This window comes from Antennarius striatus, chromosome 22, assembly GCF_040054535.1.
Source record: "Antennarius striatus isolate MH-2024 chromosome 22, ASM4005453v1, whole genome shotgun sequence".
In the NCBI taxonomy this organism is placed as follows: Eukaryota; Metazoa; Chordata; class Actinopteri; order Lophiiformes; family Antennariidae; genus Antennarius; species Antennarius striatus.
In genome coordinates this window covers 2,942,661-2,964,012 of record NC_090797.1, presented here as the reverse complement: position 1 = coordinate 2,964,012, position 21,352 = coordinate 2,942,661, and the positions used below count along the sequence as shown (strand labels likewise).

At 41.9% G+C, this 21,352-nt stretch overlaps 1 protein-coding gene across 1 annotated transcript in view; it reads left to right on the top strand.

The window, feature by feature from the left end:
* The window catches only part of LOC137589047 (glucoside xylosyltransferase 1-like), a 123,764-nt gene that overhangs the window by 54,733 nt on the left and 47,679 nt on the right, over positions 1–21,352 (top strand). The gene's annotated exons all lie outside the window — the stretch shown is intronic.

The window sequence follows — 21,352 nt, the reverse complement described above, 5'->3', positions numbered from 1 at the left end:
TATGATTTCTAAATATTGCTGTCCCTGGTCTATCATTTATTTACAACTATCTACATAAAATCTGGAGCTGCATATGGTAGACGTCCAATCAGGAGTCGGCTTCACTCCGTCTGCGTGATGAATAGCTGTCGCTGTCAGGACTATGAGCGCCGAGCGCAGATGTGTCATCGCTCTTATCGCCAGTCATGCAGGTACAAAGACCATCGCAGTTCGGTCAAGGGCGTCCGAGCAGATCCAGATACAGCCCCCCCTTGATAACATTTAACCCTTTCTTTGGGTCTCCTCTCGTCCCCCGCTCTGATGAGGTCACCGCTTTCTCCGCTGACCTCTGAAGGTGACATCTCAGGGGTGACATCATCGCCTAACGAAGTTAAGAGTCCTCTGATTGTTTTTGTGTTCTTTTGTTGTTTTCTTAGAACGACACACCCACACAGAAACCCACACAGGGAGATTTTCTGTTATAATCTGCTGTTTTCAACTGAAACGAAAGTCAGCCTAAGACTCACGGCCTTCTCGCTGTAGGTGACATCATCACTGGAGTCATTTATGGCCCATCACCGCCACTTTTATTGTTCATATTGCCCTCTTTCCATCATTTCTCCTCCATTTCATCATCCTCTTCTTTTACATTCGCGACCCAGACTCAGGACAGATGTCTGGCTCAGGTTGTCATATAAAAGTCTGCAAAGAGATTCATATAGCTTTAAGAGATGTGGGATTTGAACCATTACAGATTAGAAATATGAGTTAAAGTGCGCAAACAAAATCCCAGCTTGAACTTCTTTGATGTAGCAACACAGCGGCGGAGTGGTGTCATATCTGTAGGGGTTGCATGTTCAATGAATCCTTAGACAAGTTGTTCACTTTTTTGGGGTTTGGAGGGCTGAACTGGTCATTTCATATTTATTTTATGGCAAAAGTCCTTCAGTGCGATCTGCCAGCTCAGTCAAAGGTTAACCAAAAATAGCTAGCCGCAGGGGGGGAAGAGCTGCACTTCAAAGGACGCCGGAAACGGCGCATTAGCATAATGTCCCATATGGACATGATTGAAAGGAAATTGGCCACTTGGCACGTTCATCCCTGAAAATAGAAACCTTAGGTGAGCTCTGGACTGTTTCAGCCTCATCTGTGCATTAAAGTAAAAACTTTAAAACTGAATAATTTGCAGAGTTGAGGGTAAAACTGCAAATTAAAGCTGCAGGAATCCGTCCTTAAGATGCTTATTTAGCGACAGCGGCGAATTGAAGGTAGGGGCTCCTCAAGAATTTGTGCATACACGCCATTTCCTGTTGAATGCCGAAAAGAAATTATTCAACAAGATAGCAACGCACGTGGGAAAAATCAGTGAATCATTTATTTTGATTTTATGAGGATTTTAGAGTGCCCTTCATGTCATTTATCAATCTTTATAAGTGTAACACCGCCGTGACGCCCGCGGCGCATTTACGACAACCAAAGCAGCAAAAAAAAACCAAAAACACTAAGAAGTTGGGATATTGGTCTTCAATTAGTGGCTTAGCTTTTGATTAAAAAAGAGATTTAATCAATTTTCACCCACCTGCGGTTAAAAAGTTGGACTTTCATGTGACTGTTAGATGTCTTGCCATGTTTGAGAAAAAGATCAATATGGAAGCGTTTCTGCTGGCACAAACAGCCGAGCGCCTCAAAGCCAATGGCGTGAGAAGGGCCTGAGGGCGACAAACACACACACACACACACACACACACACACACGGTCTCAATAGCCATAATCCATACATTATTTAACACTCTGAACCATTCATCTCGGTGCAAACACGATTAGCGTGCTACTTATAGCGCGGTGCTAAAGGCTGAGGGGGGAAACGAGGGAACGTGACGGTAATTGAAAAGCAACGTCCTTTTGTTTTTTGTTCTTGTAATTACATTGTAACTATTCATTATTGTCTAATTACTTTGCAGTAGGCTAGCATTTAGATCCAATCCTCGTAATGACTGTCTCCTCCATTCACTACCTCCTGATCCCTGTTGTTGAAATGAAACGACTAAGTCTGCAAAAAAAAACATTTAATTATCAAATTATGAGCACAATTGAAAGGGAAACAAAAGCCAAATTAAAAAAAAACAACACACAAACTGGGACCGTCTGTTTAGAATTTGCAGGTTGTCAGTTGAGCAAAGATTATTCATTTGTGATTGTGTTTTAATGCCCAATCTTTGTAATGTTCCCTTGTAACAGCTTGACAAAGTGAAGCACGAAAACAGACAAACTGTGGGATAACGATAAAGTAAAATAACGACAGTTGGCATCAAACGAACCGAGGCAGCCATTAAATCGAGTCCAATCGCCTTCCAATCAGTCGCTAACACTTTCTTTCCCGTTGCTCCAGTGAACAAATCGCCTCCGATAAGCTAATGGCGACATTTCACAGTCGTTCTTGAACCGAAAAAGACCAGACGCCCGGAGGCTGTCGCCCCCTTCCCTGCTCATTATTCAATGCGTACAGCAACTTAACCACAACGCACAGTCTGACCGGAGGGAATATGAGATGCTGACAGCCTCTTCACTCAATAAGCAAGCAGCCAGGTCGGCGTCTGACCAGCTGACCTCACACCGCGTTGCCCGGGGAGGGTCAAGTAGCCCATAAGGATGGAGTTGTCCTCAGGCGCTGGAACACAGGTTCACATTTCCTTCGGCGGCTTTTCCTTTGACTCGTGGGCAGTTTGTGTGCGCTAATGAGGCGTGGAAGCGCTTTGTTTCACAGAACGACATTTATCTCTTGTAAGAAGCCAACCGATTACTTCGACACTTACCTTGTTCTACCAATGGAAATGATCCATTTGTTGATACCATTGTTGGTAAAGATATTCCTGATTGGTTTGGATGATTTCTTGATTCTTTTTCCCCAGCATTGCCTCTAGTGGTTTGACACTTTGGGTTGAGAGAATTGCTCAACAGTTTATTGGATGGATCTTCTTGAAATTCGGTAGAAACATTCATTCAGTGAGAGTCTCTAAAGCTAATTCTGTCATGCTAACAAGCTAAACCAAGAGGCTAAACATTTCATTTTAATTTTGCACGTTATTCTCATTTTTAGATGTTAGCATACAAAGCACAGTCTTGCAAGTATTTGATCACAGCATCTGAACCAACTGGATTTCACCGGCTGCCACCAATCTCAGGTTCCACCCTGACCAAAAAGGCTACAGAGCAATGGGGAGACTGTATGACTGTAAGGTATAAAGACATCCAGATATCCTCTGTTGGCACACATTTACTGTAGTTGGAGCGTTGCTCGTTTCCAGGCCTGTCCACGTTGTGCAAATCTAACAGCAAATCTGCAGTGAAAGACTTCCGGCCCCTGCTGCTAGACTAAACGGGCTTGTCAATCTTTGCACATCTGTCTAGTGTTTATCCCTGAGAATGGATGGGGCAGCAAGGTGGGGAGAGTACCACCGTCACCCAGACGGGGGGTGATAGATAAAGCGCACAGGAAAATAGATCAGTGGATACCCAGGTTGTGCGACGCTTTCTGTTTTCGGGTCCCATCTTAGTTTCATTACTCTAAGCTGCAGAGCAAAGGAAGGCTAAGCCAGCTGTTCCCCCATTGTCCAGGTGCTTAACAGGATTATAGGGGGCCCCCAAGGCCAGCCTGTTGCACACCCCCAGACACACACTGTTCCACAAAAAGGACTTAACCTTAAACTCCAAATGCAGGAGAAACACAAGGACACATCATCTGTACAATTTATAGATAAGAGCTGAGATTGGACAATCATTGGGCCGTGCTCTGAAAAAAAACCAACCCACACACATTGTGCTCAGACCTTAAACCCACTTTCAATTTCTTTAAAAAGGACAAATACAGAAATGTTTACCATCCATCATTTGCGTATTAGAGGGAGAGAATATTTTTAAGGCTGATTTTTAGGCTGAGTTTGAATGAAGGTTTTTCCGACAATATTCTGATCTTATGGTAGAACTCGAAGGAAAAATCATCAACCAGATGGGAGAAGGAATTTCATTGAATCAAGTCAGAGATGTGCAAAAAATAAGCTCTCAGGGCCTGAAAAACCACTAAAGAACATGTTGAAGTACGTCACTGAGTAGTCCGGGTGTCTAGATTTAGCAACTCAAAGGGGTTTTCATTGATTTATTCCAGTGATGTCATTGAGATTGATCAACTGCGATGTTCTTATGGCCCCTTTTGGGTTTCTTTTTGTTTTATGACTCTGGTAAGTGGAAATTCTACACACACAAAGGTAATTATTCATGTTAATGCCGTTAATTATTTTCATGAGGAGGCAGTAGATTTCGCTTGTCCGCCTTTTGCGTGCAGGTCCTCCTCCGGTGGAGCATAGCCCCTTCGAAATCTATCAGTGCCCCGGCTTGTGCTAAAAGGGGCTTCCCCGTTGTGAATTAATGTGGCCTTAATCTGGCCCCCCACACACGGTGACAAACGTTTTAGCAGACAGAGCGTGTTTGGTCAAAGACCACAAGATTAGTCATACGCCACTGGGCTTGAAGTGCGCCCGTCATGTTGCGTGGCGTCTCACTTCCTGGTTCCAGCTGCCGATGCCCCCCTTTTCTTGTCTAATCCTAATGCAGGACAATCGACTTCTTGCCTGGATGATAAGGAGGCATCCATTATGTCCCCGATCCTCCGATCCTAATTGAAGTCACGGCAGAAAAAGCACTGGAACAAAAAAAAAAGTACAAAAACAAGTTGTGATGTCATTGTAAACAAAAAAAATGGCTTTTGCTTGTCGCTATAGAAATGTTAGGCATTAGAACTTGAAATCTCATGTCCAACAGGATAATGCATTCATTTTAGTCACATCTATTTATTTACAAGACATTTGTGTGTTGATGCCTGTTTTCGAATAAGAACAAACTATTGATCCAGCTGTTGCTCACTAACTGGCAGTTGTCGGCCTGACGGTCAATATGCTCAACAAAGAACAGACTGTAGAACATACAGTCATTTGGAAAATTTCCAGCGACACAGATCCATATTTGGTAAATCCATACAGCTGTTCAGGGGGTATCAATTTAACAAATCATGTCTTGGTTGGACGACATGCAAGGGAATTCCTATCAATAAACTTCTTGCATTTTAGAATTCTTATTCTTTATCTTTCATTCTTATTAGGATTCTGAACATTTGCATTATTATTGTATGCATATGCGTGTTGTACGAAAAAAGCACAAGGTAAAAGGTTTTATCAGCAAAAAAACCCAACTTTGGCTACACTGCCCCTAGAGGTCTTCAGAAGTTATACTGCACCATTTTATCCATCTAATTGGAAGCTGAAGATAAATTGAAAGTTGAAGTTTAACGAAGCCTTACAGATAAAATCATACAAATAGTGCAGGTTGTTAAGACTCCATCACCAGATGAGCAAATCTAAGCAACCGGAAATTTCTCCGATATCAAATTTATCCCACGCCGCAGTTTATTTATTTGGTTGCATATGCTGTTGAGCTGCAGGGCTTCTAGGTCTTATGTTCCCTGTTGTTGCGCTTTTCCTTTTAATGCTCACAATATTGCGAGGTACTTGCAGGCAACATGTTCTGTGGTCGCCAAAATGATCTACACACAGATAAATATGATTGATCGCTTGATCAGCTGGGAGTGCCTGTAGGACCCCGCTGGTCCCGATCTTCTCCCAAAGTGACCAATAAATTTTTTTACTTTCCACTGGATGGCCATACAACAGAGAAAATAATGGCTTTACGAGGAAGAGATTACCCACCGCAGACCAAAATAATTGGTTTCATTTCATCCTGAAACATACAACTTTTAAAATGACCACCATGAAATCGTAACGGTTTTTTACCGACATACGTGATGACGTGTTAGCGGTGACATGTTTTATCCGATCCTTTCAGATTTCATGTGAAATGTTGTAAACAATGATGATGGAATTCAAATAAAAAGAGAGTGAAGCGCTGCACAAATTAGCACAAGAGCTGTTTTTAATTAACATTGTCAGCCATCTGTTGGGCATTGACATGTAAGTCATCACTGAGGGGATTATAGAGTGATGTTCAAAGCCTGAACACAGATGGTTCGAAGTCACACAAAGCTCCGATACCGTTACGACCCCAGAGGTTAAAAATTATGCAACCATCAAACGGTCTCGATTTTTAAAAATACAATACCCTTTTGACGAGTTCTTGTGCAAATCTGTCAGCGCAAGTACGGATAATTTTTACATTCCTTGCCTAATCCCTACCAACGTACTCCGAACTTGATTTTAACTTAGAGGAATTTGATTAGTTGGAAATTATTTTGCCCATTTTTTGAAGGTAAGAGAAGCTCAACTCATTAGATGACTTTCTATTGGTTGGCCTCCCATGTTCGACAGCACACGCCCTGCAGATAGACACAGCTAAATAGATGAACGCCATGCAGAAAAGCACCGCAAATTCAGAAATAACATCGGAAGTGTATCCAGACTGGATGTTGGAGCAGAACACGACCTTGACAAGTATGTCCAATCAGGTCCAATAGATTAAAAATTGTTTATTGATAATTAATTTCTCGTGGGATAGTCTCATTTGAACTTTCACTGCAATTTAATTGTCATTTTTGGAGTCAGTTGAGTTCATCAATCATGAAAATCAGCCAATGGAAATCCATTGGCGATCCCGTTGGAGTGTCACGAAGCCTTGACACGCGTGTTCTTCCTAGAATAAAGCCACCAGAACATTCCCATGCTGAGGTTTACACTTTGTCTTTCACCTTATAAAAACTCTTTGTTTTCAGATCCAGCAGCAGCAGCCTTGTCAGTTGTTTTATGATCCAATATCAAGCCATTTTTTTTACAGCCACCCGGGACGGGTAAAAGGCACAGAAGGTCAGAGTGCAGGTTTTTATTGGTGCAGGTTTTTATTGGTGCATACCAACAGTGATATAACATAATACTGTCAAAAGCGTTTTACAGCACTTGGACATCTTGTTAAGGACATATTAGCCCATCAGATAAGATTAGACTCCCATATTAGCACAGTTGACTTGTTTAAACAACATTTGCCATTTGTCTTAATAAAACACGTCGCTTTTAAAAATAGTACCGTGCCGTGGACGACAAGCTTCTTTTTTACCTTCCTCTTTCATCTTGACATCGCACCGCGGTTGTCATAGCAACCGCGCAATATGACAGAGCTGATGACAGAGAAGTGCTAAGCGCAGATCTGTCACTGAAATAGCTTCATATGGTGGAACCACACTGTAATGATGTGTGTAGCTGTGTGTGTTTGGCTGTGTGAACATACACACACACAGACACACACACATGTGGATGGACCATTACTTTTGCTTTTTCTGCTGTGTCCATTGAAATTCCAAATAATTTTGTCTTGATTTGATCTGGGAGTTCTCTTCTCTCCACAAATATGACCGAGATGCCACGCCATGTGTGGCAAAAGAAAAAGTGTGTGTGTGTCTGTTGTCTGTTCTTGGTTAGACTGAAGGTCAGGTCCAACCGAGAAAAGAAAGGCAGTGCACAGAAAGACTCCAAAGAATAAAACATTATTCCAAAAGCAATTTGTTTTATTACCGTGGCAAGAGATTGTGTTTGGTAGCACAAGGTCGGAAAAATAAATGCAGGGGATGAAGTGTTTTTTATTGCAATGATGAGTTCAGTTTTAGAATGTTAAAACTGTTGTTGTTGTGGATTTTTTTTTTTTTATCCCGACAAAAATCTGTTTGGACCTGTCGTTTTTTATTCAAAAGCTGAACCACCGTCAGAGCGTGGGATTTGATTAAATATTCTAACTGTAATTCGATCTGTTTGTTTCATATGTTACCACAGGTGTGGGGCCACTCTCCATCTGGTGCGCTGCATGCCTAAAGCGAGGTTATATTTGTTTACTTCCCAGGAAATCGAGAAGAAATAGCAAACCAGGGGTGTAAGAAATGCAAATTTTGGTATTGAAGCAGGATTACGCAAAAACTAATGGGTGGATTTAGTTGTCGGTTCACCAGAGATTCACCCTAGCAAATCCTAGACTTGTTTAGCATGTAACTTTAGAACCATGACTATCGAAAATGTGTTTAAACATTTCGATGTTGCAACATGGGCAAAGATCTTTACACTCCAAGCAGTCTTGTAGTTTTTATGCCTCCTGAGCCACAATCTGAGGTCCAAAGTAGATAATTTCTAACAGATGCTAACGCAGCTAAGTCTGCTTGGTAAACGTTTTAAAATTCTGAGTTGACTCTTCCTCTCTTGCCATGAAGAAGCACTTTCTTCTTTTGTAGTCATTCATCAGGATGGAGCATTAAGGCCGCAGGGTCATCCTCGTATCCCCGCGGGGAGGGGGGGGGTCTTCTTCAGTCAAGAAGATCAAAATGGTTAAGAGGCTTAACCGTGATCCGTGATGCCAGAAGTTCAAAAAGACCACTCAGCCCTTTCAGTTCGTCTTTTCTACCTTCCTTTCTGCGACAAACAGTCTCACCAGGTGAGCCGTCTGAGAAGGCAGGAGAGAGTTCAGGCCTGAGGTTGCCTTTGCTCAGTATGAGGGTCCCGGGTAGCTCCTGGCCACAGGCCTGGTTTCACAACTCCCTTTGGAATCACATCTCGTATCGGCCGTCACTGGTGGATTTATGTCTCAGTTAGAGCAGCTCTGGTGCAATGCAGCAAGTTTTTATTGTGGTTTCTGTACGGTCGAGTGCAGAGATTCGACAAGTCTGCCGCTAACGCAACCGTCAGTAGCTGACATTGTATTTTCACAGTGCGATTGCACCCACGGCGTTCGTTGAGGGACATTTGAACCACATTTTACTGCACGGAGAAATTGCTTTTTGATTGATTTTGAGCTTTCTGGTTTTTACGTGCGAATTTAGCACCCGATAAAGAGGTAAAAAGTAGGGATACCTGTGTGAGAGACGTGATGCAGGCAATTAGAAATGAGTTTGAAAAGTTTCAGGTGAGGTAAGAAGTTTGCGTTACTTCTTTCATGTTTGGGTTTTTATGGTAATTTCAGCTCGATCCCAGTTCGCAACACCCATGAGTGCTGGAGTGCTGGCAACCAAGACCACTCAGAGCTTTTAGAGCCTGTGGGATAAAAAGCTTGCTAATAGGTCTTAATGGCAGAACATTAGGTGTATTAAAAGGCTGCTTCCATCGTCACGTCTACTTGCCTTCCTGGCCGCAATTTTGCCGTCACCTTTCTCATTTTCCGAGCATTTTTCAACATCTGACACATCCATTCATGTAATTCCATATTTTCAAAAATTACAGCTCCTTAGCACACTTAAAGAGGGAGAAATAATCCCTGTATCATTATTGTTGATCAAATATTTAACTTATTATGACCCGAACCAGAACCCAATGCTTTTAAAATCTAGTGGTTAGCAGGAAGATTGTCTTGAGATACGTCATTGGAATTTTACGTCAGAATATTATCCACATCAAATATTTATTATTTTAGTTTGCAAAACTTTTTAAACTCCTTTAATGGACATCATTTTATTCCGTGTAGATATTCCACATATGGAAAATACTCGAACAAATGATTAGCGTAATAGAAAATGTCTCGATCATTTATACCTTGATTTAAGGGGTAATATGTTGGACTTTACAGCCTCAACGACCACTACAGTTCAAATAGCAGGTAGCGTAAATGCTAACGGGCGGCGTCTATATGGAGACCATAAAAAATAAAGTCTATTGGTATGAGGAAGACGAAAGAGATGAAAAGGAGAGACATAAAAAGAAGGGTATAAAAAGACAAAAAAGGAGGGAGATATTAAAAAAGAAATATGGAAGCACCGTCGTCAGACAGTGAGGAGTTAATGGTGAATGACAGTTATAAAAAAGAACAACATTGATCAAAAGGCCAGGCTGGCTCGTCCCGCTCCGACCCGGACAAATGGAGGCCCCTGTCAGCACACAGAACATATATGACATGTCTGCTGGTCTATCTAGGTCTGTCATGCTCCCCTGCTTCCAATGCATGACAATTATGCTGCTCCAGACTGCGTGAACAATAAAAAAAAAAAAATAGAAAAGAAAATTCAGGCTCCTGCCGCTGAAGTTTAGCTTCCAGCAACTGCTTTGTGCAACCAATCCAGATTAAGGGTCCAGATTCTGGATTAATTCTTCAACAAACAGCACCAGACAGACTCCAGTGAACGTCCACATTTGCTTTGTGAAGGTTCTCAAGGTGTGCATCCCATAATCGGTTAACTCGGAGTGTAACTTCAGATTTTTCAGCACAACTTAGACACTTTTACTTTTTTTGTTTTACCAAAATCATGAAAAATAAAACTAGCCAGGCATAGAAAATCAATCATTTCCATCACTATGTGCACTGGATCCAGACCCGGATCAGTCGCATTCATAATTGGAGTACCCCTAACAGTGATGTCATTACGCTGATGACATCGCCGTTTACACAGTAAGAAAAAAACTCCTAAAATAAACCTTTCACGTGAAATAACCAAAACAATTCCAATCTGTAATGAGCTCCGTTTGTCCTGCACACGTCAAATATGAAATGCAGCATCTCTAAGAAGCCTTCAGTGATAAATAATCGGGTTAGTCCAATTATCCATGTCACAGCGCCTCATATGGATTTATATCTACGCCTTTGTATCCCTTCACAGGTCGTAAAGCGAGTGTCACGGGAGGTCAGATGAACAATGAGGTCGCCTCGAAACGCAGCTACTCTTTGTGTATTCGCACATTTTGGGTCCGCCGCTGTAACTACAGCAGATAATAAATAACAAATACTAATAAAATAAAACAGAACAGCCAACAGCACTTTAAAAGAGAATGTTAGAACGTTCTCTTTGACTTTGAATGCTGGTGTTTTGCTTGATTCAATAGGAGATTGCATAAAGGAGAAGAAAACGCATCGAAACCTCTTCAAAGCCGTGCAAAGATTAGTCTTCATGCAAAGCTTCAAAGGCCAAGACGGCAGGATATGAAGAAATGATGTATTGGATTTCCTCCGCGATGATAAAATCAGAGCGTAGTGAAAGGATTTGTTGTATTATTTAATGTGTTTTTCTGCACTACATGGAACTGAATGTTTTTCCTATCGCAAAACTTTTGGGCACACGTTTATTCTGCTTAATTGGTTAAATAAAAGTTGGAGACAGGAATTTAAGTGGGAACATAAATTTCAATCTCTGATTCCAATTATCTAGAATTGGTTTCACCTCCGTCTCACAATCAATGATGAAATAAAACAGCCTCCGTTAATTCCCACCAAACACCCACGTAACACACTCGGTGTGTTTTTACAGGCAAAGAAATACCACAGGAATTCAATAACCTCCCAAATGAAAGTAATTATTATAAAACTTAAAACAATTTCTATGCAATCGTGAGATGCATGCATCAATTAAACGCAGTGGGATACGGAGGGCCGTAAGGAGAGGCTGAGATTACATTCAATACCGGGATGTGTGTCTTTCTTGTTAAATTAAGGAAGACGACACGCTCGCAGCTGTTGATTAGTTTATGTATTGATTTATTGGTGTACGTTAATTCAGTTCCGCATAAATGTAAATGAACCAAAGTTGGCAAAGTAGCTAATTCTCGTCTATTGCACCTGAACAGGGAAATAGTTGCCGGTCAAATCTCCTTTATATAAAAATCATAAAAATTTGTTTTATTCGTCCAGATTATGATCTGGATAGGAATTCATATTGAGATGGAACATCACTTGTTATTCATTCCTGGGCATTTAATATTACCAAATGTTCATGGTCTTTTTAAACGTGGAAGTAAGTGAAATGATCCAGAATCCACATTTACACCCCAAAGTCAAAGATAAAGCTAAAATTAGTCATCTTAAGTAGAGCTGGATCTTTGGTACAAGATAGTAGAAAACCTGTGACGACGAGTAAAACAGTTTATTAGCGCCATGCAGAGAAATAAACACACGTCTGATGGGGTAGCATATGCTCCATGTATGTTCCCTCTGTGAAACGACCCAAAGAATTAAATTATGTAGCCGGGGTACGGTGAACACACACACTTCAAAAGGCGCAGAAATGAATAATGAGTGAACTAAAATGCGGAATTTTAACAACATGTGCTCTAATGTATTCTCCTGAATAATTTCAGTGGCATTTTTCTTCCTCTGGATAATCTTTAAAGCGATTTTTTTTCTGCACCAAAAAAAGTTGACATCTTGTTCAAAATGCATTCCTTTTATTAACGTACTAATTCAATTAAAATGTAGGATTTGCTTTCGACGCGTTTTTACAGCACTTAGTAACCTTCAGTCTTTCCCTTAATCGTGTTAGGAAACAGTTTGGAAACACAACAGATAGATAGTCGGGGTTTCTGTTGGGGCCACATGTTCAAAATCAATGCATACTTCACAAAAGGCATATGGGAAAACACACACACACACACACATGCACACACACCTTCCCAGGTCGATGCACCAGCCGGTTACAGATCTGCAGGTTTGAAGGTAACCTTGTTTGAGGATTGTGGAGGCTGATAGAGATTTGTGTTATTCCTCTCACTTCATCTGGACCTGTTGACCCTTCTGTTCAGCTCCTGATTATCTTTTCACCGGCAGAGAAATATATGTTTCTCATTACAAGCATTGGAGATTGATTGCGGGCGCCTTGCCTCTGCGCGTGTGTGTCTGATTGGCCCCCACGCTGGAGATAATTGCTGAGTATTGTTGTCTGAGCGACCAGGTTCTCGTTCTTAGCCGTGTTGCCCACACCAGAGCCCGTGAGCTGCAGGTCAGAGTTGTGAATCTTCGCTGCGTATTCAAAGCGGCTCCTCGGTACAGATGTGTCTGGAAGGTTTTAATAATCACAGTTGCGGAATTAAAGATCTTTTCTTTGGGTAGTTTGATCGTTGATTGATAAAAGGAATTCATGTTATAACAGAGAAACAAAACATTGTTTCTGTGCAACTGTAATGTATGCAACGTGAATAAATAATAAATTATAGATAAATTATAAATTATAAATTAATATATTGAGTTATTTAACATTTAAGAGTTACATTAGTTACATTTATTAGTTACATCTGGCCCTTTGAGGACAGTCATTATGCTGATGTGGCCCTCAGTGAAAATGAGTTTGGATTTTTTACAGCTAAATCTTTATAGAGAAAAAAGGGGGAGATGAAGACTCACAAGCGGCACAATTAACAAGAGTCAACCTCCTCTTATGTGTTTTTTGGATAACTGATCCCCCCACCTCATCCTTTTTTCACCCAAAACACGTCTCTCTGAATCCTTGTCTCGCGAGTCGAACCTTCTAGACAATGTCATCGCCTCCTGACGTTTCAGTTTTTACAGGCTGCTTCGTCCAGATGGCGTTTCTAATTAAGCACCGTTTCAAAAAGGCTTCAGTCACACCGTAACAGCTTTGTACCTGTCGGCTTCCAACTGTGAGCCGCGTCAGGGTTTTTGGGTTTTTTTTGTTTTTCTTCTTCTTTCGATGACAATCTCTGTACGCAGAATTTGGCAGATCATTCCAACGTCTGCAAATAAATAAAAATAAACCAAATTAAGTGTGACGATGAGTTTTGGCGAGACGAAGCAGCGAAGTGTAGAGTGTTAGATCGTGTTTGCTAAGAAGAAACGTGAGGATTAATGGTGACATTGATTATTCTACCAGGCGTTCATCTAAGCTTTTAAGCCTTTTTAACAACTGCTGACAACTAATTACTCATTATTATTAGCTGCGCCTCTGATTGGGGTCATTCTTGAGGTTGAAGGTCAGTAAATAATCTGTTTTTTTTTTTTTTTTTGCTGCGCTTTCACATAACAAGTAACTCCAGCAAGAAAAACCGCATCGCGAAAAACAAAATGTTTATTCCGTGTTATTTTTCATGCAGGTCAAACATTAACGCTGCACCAGGAGCTGATTTGCATCTCTAGTCTGTAAAATGTTTATTTCGTTATTAACATTTATTGTTTATTTTCAACAAATAGAGAAAGCGAGAAAGTCAAATAAACCAGCGTGAAATATTTTACATCTGCAGTTAAATTAGTTCCTCTGGTGCTTCTTTGATTTCCATTAATTGAAGGATAGTTTGCATTTAGGGTACAGTAATGCATCACTGTCTGACCCTAATACTCCAATGCACGCCCTCTGACCTTTGACCTCCCTCTGACGTTCCCGCACAGGCTAAGGTCACGCCCTTTGTCTACATGTGTCACTTCTACTCTTTGCAATGGAAAGGAAACCTTGTCCCGGTCACAGGAGGTCGACCAGCCCCACTTGTTAACATGATTAGGTGACGTTGAGATTATTTCCAGTCAAGATTTTTTTTTTTTTTTAATCTGGGTGGATTGTTTGTTTGCGTCTCGTGCTCTTCTTTCCTGATCCACACAGCGCACCTTGTTCATATCTCTGGTGTGAGAAATGGGGTCAGAAATCAAACCTGACAAAAAGGTTTTTGTGGAATGAATGGGCGAGGCCCGACGGCGCGAGGGGTTAATGGTGTGTTGAAGGGGGAGGATTTGTACTTCTGTTTGGGATTTATTTCACTCACACCCGGGGGGGGGGGCGGAGGGGAAAATGACAGAAGAGAAGGTGGCACATGAACTCAATCACGGACTGAAATCAGAAGTTTGAAGCAGTTTGTGGTTTTATGAGATGATCCACGAGTGACCTGGAATATCTGTCACACGGCAACTGAAGGAAACTAGAAAACAAGAGAATTTAGAGTTATAAATAATTAGGGTAAATTTGGAGTAAAGGTTTTGTTCACCCAACCATGCAAGGAGCTAAAAAAAACCCAGATAAAATCTTCAAAATGTAGGATTAAATGGTATTTAAAGGGAAAATAACGCTTAAAAAACTCAGTGTGTCATTGTGACGCATCCTTGAGACATTAAATCCCTACTTGCACAGGCACTTCTTTTATCTTCATGAGGTTTGACGGCGACATTCCGGATCTATAAAGTAAAGAATCCCTCTCCAAACTGTCTGATCCCGGTAGAATAATGCTGCCACTTGAGGAAAAAGGGTTATTTAAAGGCTCACTCCTTCAAACAGAAGACGCCGACCACTAATCTGCTCCCGCCGAGGAGCTCTGGTGACATCAGCATGGAAGAGTTTTAGAGACTCAGCTAATTTGTGTAACGTTCAGGAGCGATGGGAAGACGGGGCTCCGGTGTGTCATCCATCAATGACTAACGCGATGGAGTGGAATCAGTCCGCCTGGGAATTGATACGACATGGACCTATTGTCTAAGAGGTGTGCTTTACAATGTCGTCATACCGGGTGTGTGTGCGTCAAAACCGTTCAACCTTTTCCAACCTTCACCCGTCTGCCCTTCATTTGTAGTAATACTTGCATTAAAAATGCTCTGCTTTACATTTATGCTGACTTTTACTGTAAAGGGTTAAAAATAAAAAATATTTTCTTCAGGGATTGATAGTGAACAAAAAATTTTGGTGACCCACTTTTAGCTAGCAGTGTGTATTTCTTTGTTCAGCGTCTGTGGTGGCACACTCGCATTATTCTCTGCAAGATTGAGCTGGCTTGTGCGCACCTAGTGGCCGAATCAGGCAACTGCAAGCAAATGTGAATTTTAAATGTGAACGCCCCGCTTTTATTTCGGAAAGGTTTCATTTGTTTTATAAACCAGTTTGTTTTTTTCTGATTTGCACTCAAAGGTCACACAGAATGAATGTTTCAATACCGACTGGCCTTTTGTCACATATCTAAATAATAATAATAACACTGTTTTTGTATCTTAATTCACTGATTCAGCTCATCCAATAAAAACCCAACACTTATCCCCCTTTAGGCAACAAATCTATCCATCTTCTTGATGACTGACTCCCTCCATCACCTCCTTCTCAGGTGGCTGCATCCTGCTTTATGGCTAATGATGCCCGATTTGACCAACATTCAGCACTTTTAATCGGTTAATGTTTGAAGCACTTTTTAACCTCTGTCATTAAATTTGCCACCTTTTTTTTAACTTCCGGTTCTCCTTTCACGGGTTTGGTTGAACCACCATCGGTAAAGATGCACGCCACCATCCAATATGGCTAACATCCTGTGACTTCATGAAGTGAAGCTGTAGTTACTCGTCTCCAAGCAACAGCAGATCAGCAAGCAGAGCTTCCTTTCTATATTTAATTCATTCTGCGACGGGTTTTCCTCTGTCGGTCATCGTAACTCACCTTTCTTTATCCTTCGCAATAAACAAGCGTGACCAGAACACAGATGTTGAACCACAACTTCCCAAAAGTGTTTGGACAAACAGTCCGATGTCGTCACACGACATTGTCAGTTCTTTATTGGAATTTTCTGTCGGAACATTCTAAGAAGCGACCCAAACATCTGCTATGCTGCTCGTTTTAGCACCCAACTGTGGCCCAGTCTGCAGCCCACTGTAACTCCCCCGAGGCTCCGGCGACGGACAGATGGCATCACAAATCCATTTGCGTGTCTGTGTGTATTTATTTGCCTGTCTGTGTACAGGCATGCATTCACATATGTGCAAACAAATTTGCGTCCTCGTGTTTGCATATCTATGTTTTGCAATTTTTTTTGTGTTTCCCCAGGAAACCGAAACGTTTCGGATTTGATACCGACACCCCCCACCCCACCCCGCCCCCCACCGATTCTCTCCGGATTTTATTTTAACCAGCTTGAAACGCAACCTAGAGGTGCAGTCAGAGCTGAAGCTTGGAGATAATTGTCGCTGGACTGCTGCAGAGAACAGATGTTTTGTTTGGTGATTGTGAATATTATCATAGATCATGAAGCCGTGGACGGTCTCTATCGTTTGTGTCAAACAACCTGCTTCGCCTTCCAAAACTGTCAAGATTTCCTGTTCTAAATTATTGCAGACAAATCATTTCAGCCTTTTAGGAATAAAGAAACGTGGGTTCAAAGATCTCCACTGAGGAGAAAGAACAATTAAAAAAAACAAAACTGCAAAGTTTGTCTTTTAACAATGGCCTGGAAACATACCCATTAGCATTTTTTACTTACTTAGCATAATTTGATGCTTCTCTTGCTTTGAGCAAGGCCATTAAAATTCATCTGTCTCTCAATTAAGGTGATAACACATTAAGTCTTTATAACGTGAGTCGATTGCACACACTTGTGTGAAACCGTATGCGCGTCGGCAAAAAATCCTCGCATCATAAATCAAAGATAAAGTCAAGTGTTCAGCATTAACGCAAAAAGAATCTGCTGAAATCGCAAAATCAATTTACCTGTGATTGCAGCCACATGAAAATAATGTGTGATGTTACTAAAACCACAAAACTAACTTAAAGCTTTTAAAATAGCTTAACTTTATCGAAGTAGCGAGCTATTTAACTAATTAAAATCTCTTTTTTTGCACTGATATTTTTCCAAATACACATAATACAATGAAAGTTATGAATTAGCTTTCGAGCTAGCTAATGCGTCCCTTTTATGTATAAGATATGTGTAATTGTGCCGTGTGATTGCCCACAGGGGGAAGGATTTCATTGTGAGATGTGACATATTTACTGCTGGGTCGGTTTTTCTGAGGAAATAAAATTTAATGACTGATGGAGGGAGGAAATATTATGTCATGTCCGCCGCGCGCAGAGGTGGACGTAAAAGGAGAAGACCTGGAGCAGATTGGATCTGACACCTTAACAAAGAGCCTCCGCTAATGAGTCTTTATGTAACCGCTGTGGTGACAATGGAGGCCTGAACCTGAGCCTGAAGGTGCTGCAGACACCTGATGCAATCACGACCCCCCCCCCCCTTCAAAAGACGTACCTTTAAAACTGAAGCACACACTCCTGCATTAACACAATACTCAGGTAGAGACAGACGCCTCCGAGGGACGTCTTGCTGTGCATCTGTTCCCACTTCAAATTCAGATGAAGATAGTTTTAGCGTGGAAAAAAAAAAAAATCCAAACATTTGAAGTTGATATTTTCATCATGGCCCCCAGAGAAGGGGAATTAAAGTCGGATATTTCTTTTTTTGCTGGGGAGTAGTTCTCTCATGCTATAGAGCTGTTTCTAAACTTTAACTTCGACTACTTTCATGTCGTCTCCTCCCCGTCGGAGACTTCCTCTCCACCAATGGGGAATGTGCGATAAATCCTGTCATTATTCTGCCGTTGTGAGGAAGGATGGAAGCGATTTTTGCCTCGCGGGCAAATGATGCCACATCATTTTGTGCTGTCTTTCAAAGCCTCCCCCACCTCACTTTCCCTCAATTTATCACACTCTATTTTCTTTTTTTTTACCTCTGTCCCTACAAGCTTGATTCCTCCTCTCCGTTCCTTTTCCTCCCTCCAGCTTTTTCTGTTGCTGACAGCACAGGTATCGCATTCCCCCCCCTTTCATAAGTCTGACATCCGTCCTTTTGCAACGGTCCCCCGTGTGACAGCTGAGAACGCGCCACACTAATGGCTCAAGCCCCGTCCTGGAAACGATGGCAGATACTGTGCATGTATTTAATATCCTTTGCAAAACATGCATTCAATCTGAAATTCAAATGAATCTTTTTTTTACATCTTCTAGGGAGATTTGTTTTTATGCAGCCTCAAAGAATCTGAAGAACAAGGTGTATTATTTCCGCAAAGACGTGAGATAGTCCCCAGGAAATAGACCTGAAATGAATTTGATTTTAAATTTCAAACCAGCGTGTTCTCCTTTAGCGCAGATGATGGGATGGTAGATGATGATGATGTCATAAACGCTCCGTGAAGATGAAGAATTCGATCTGCCGGTGGAGCTCTAGGGTGGGGGACGTCAACGGATCACATGGAAACCGTAAATGTCTGCATTAAATTGTCAATCCATCTGATAGTCGGGGAGATATTTAAAGCGTAACGACCCCGCCGCCCCTTGGGGCCACGCCGTTAGAGCGCCTAAAAATGATCGGTGGTGATGTCCTCACATTTACAGACAGCAGAGAGAGAAATATGGTGCTCCGGTCTCGTACATCGGTCGCGCGTTGGGTTCAGATCTTTGATTGAGCGAAAGCCAACTGGACGGCGGTTCGTTAAATATCTTTGTTGGCCTGAACGTTCCCCGAAAATTTTCTGCAAAGCAGAGGCTTACAAAAGCTGACAATATATTTGCAGCAATAAAGATGCCTCGCTCCGGGGAAGCAGTGCTGGTTAATCTTTAATTGGCCTCAAAGAGGATTGGAAACTGGTTTTTCTGGCGTCGGCTGCAACTCGACCATCAGGTCTGCCAGCGGAAGACAGGAGAGGGAGGAGAGAGGATTTTGGCCCAAAGCAGACAAAAACCTTGGCATGACGCTGATGATGCACACAAGAGTAGAACCCGACATTGTTGCTGACGTCATCTGAATTCATGCAGCGCGATTGGATGCTAAGTATCGAGAGAATATTCGCGCAATGAAGTTACCCCAAGTCCACCCAAGGACGAGGGGAAGCCTCGTCTCTCTGTGAGGGAATATAATGTTCAGAGGCAATCAGTTGGGTCTCAATGCCACACAGTACGAAACCGTTGCCCTCGGCCTCGAGGTGCACATTCTTTTTGTTCACTAATGGTGACAAGGCCCCAACCAGCAGCCTAACAAAGTACCGCCACCCGAAACACGGATATGTGAAGGAGCTATTCTTCACAAGGGGTAAATAGGGTCATAAACCACCCATAGAAGAGGCAATTACTCCCTTCATCTGACACCGAAACCCATTTGAAGGCAACCCAACGGTAGGAGGGGGCCTTCAACCGTGGCCTCGCAGGAGGCTAACCAGGTTAGCCGCGCTGCTAACGCGGGATGGGGGGGGACGCTATGGCCAAATTGATCTAGTGGGGGAGATTTAGTGTGGCTCTTTAAAAACCCCAGGAGCCATCTGATGTTGTTCAACAGGGTACCAACAGGAATGGCTTCTCCAGTCGGGGATAACTAGCTAACAATCCGGGGAGGGGGGAGTCCCTGCCAAACATACAGGATTTATGTCCCCGCGCGAACCCTAACGCAAGCTGCTTTGCATACTTCTTGGTTTGGCTCTTTCCTGGTTTTATTTGGAACTTTCCCCATACCGTCATCGCTTATAGTATTCACAGTATTCCCCTTTAATGCTTCGATACTGCCGTTAAATTATAGAAAATGTGTTCTCTATTTAAATTTATAGCGCGCTGTTGTGCGAAAAGCGCAGCCTCTGGTTCGTAGTTAAGGATGGGGGATAATTCAGAGAATGGAAATGAGGCTAAAAGGGTTGAGAGGATTTTGATAAAAAAAAATAAAATGCAATGAATGTGTGTGAGAGGTAGGAAATCACAGAGATGCTGGAGCCCTCATCGCTCCGAGCAGGTTCAGCCTATTATTAAATCTATTTATGGGCTCCCGGCATCACAGGTCCGACCTGACAGCCAGAGAGCGTCTTGTGATCAAATGAAAAGCAGCAAAGGGAATATTTTATACCTAAATAATCTGCCGCATTCTGCTGCTGCTGCTGCGTGGGAGTTTATCTCTGTACACGACACCTGAGATTTGGTGTTAGAGAGTTTATTAAGCAAGAACAATAAAAAAAATTTAAAAAATTTCAAGGTGTTGTGCACACTTGCAGAATAATTATGCAAGCAAATCTCAGGGTGATTATAAATATATATGTATTTCATGAGGTGTTTTTTTTTAACTGAATATTTACTCTGAGGATAGTTTAGTTGAAACATTACATATTTCACCACCTCATATGTTTTATTTAATAATCTATAATCTGCTCGGTAACTATAGCTGTAAAAAAAACATATATGAGATGTTCAGGATTAGAATAGTAATCCATTAGGAATATTTACTTTTTCCTTTTCTATATATTTCTGCCTTCAGCCGGTCGTCAGCTCACATTGGACGTGTCAAAAACAGACTGACGGCGAAAATTGACATGTGCTCCCCTGACGTACGCTCCACCTGCAGGTACCCGTCTGGCGTCGCTCCGGCTCAGCGGGGGTTCGGTGCTGAGTGAGAAACATTGGTGAAATCTGTCAACCGGGGCAAATTCCCTGAGAGTCTCATTCAATCTGTTGAGGCATTTTATTTTGATAGGGCCAGCCGATGCCAGGTTGTCATCTCGCCTTTGCATCCTTGATGAGGTCGGTGACCAGGTGACCTCTTGTTTGCACAACAACAGCATAAATCAAATGCATTCCTATAGTTGATGTTCGGCCAATGAGACGTTCCCATTCCTTGGAAATAATAAAATTCACACAGAAGCTATAAATCCTTTGCACACTTTTCATTTTCTGGTCAAGTATGACTTACTTTTATAATAATACAGACTCCACTGAAAGCTGCATTTGAAAATAAAGCCGCGACTTTTCGGTTTTTTCACACTAAATAAAGGCACACACAAATAAAAATCCAAACAACACACTCCTCACTCCCCCTGCTTTGGGAGACTCACCTTTGTGCGTCTGCTGGGATTGTTTCTAAATGAT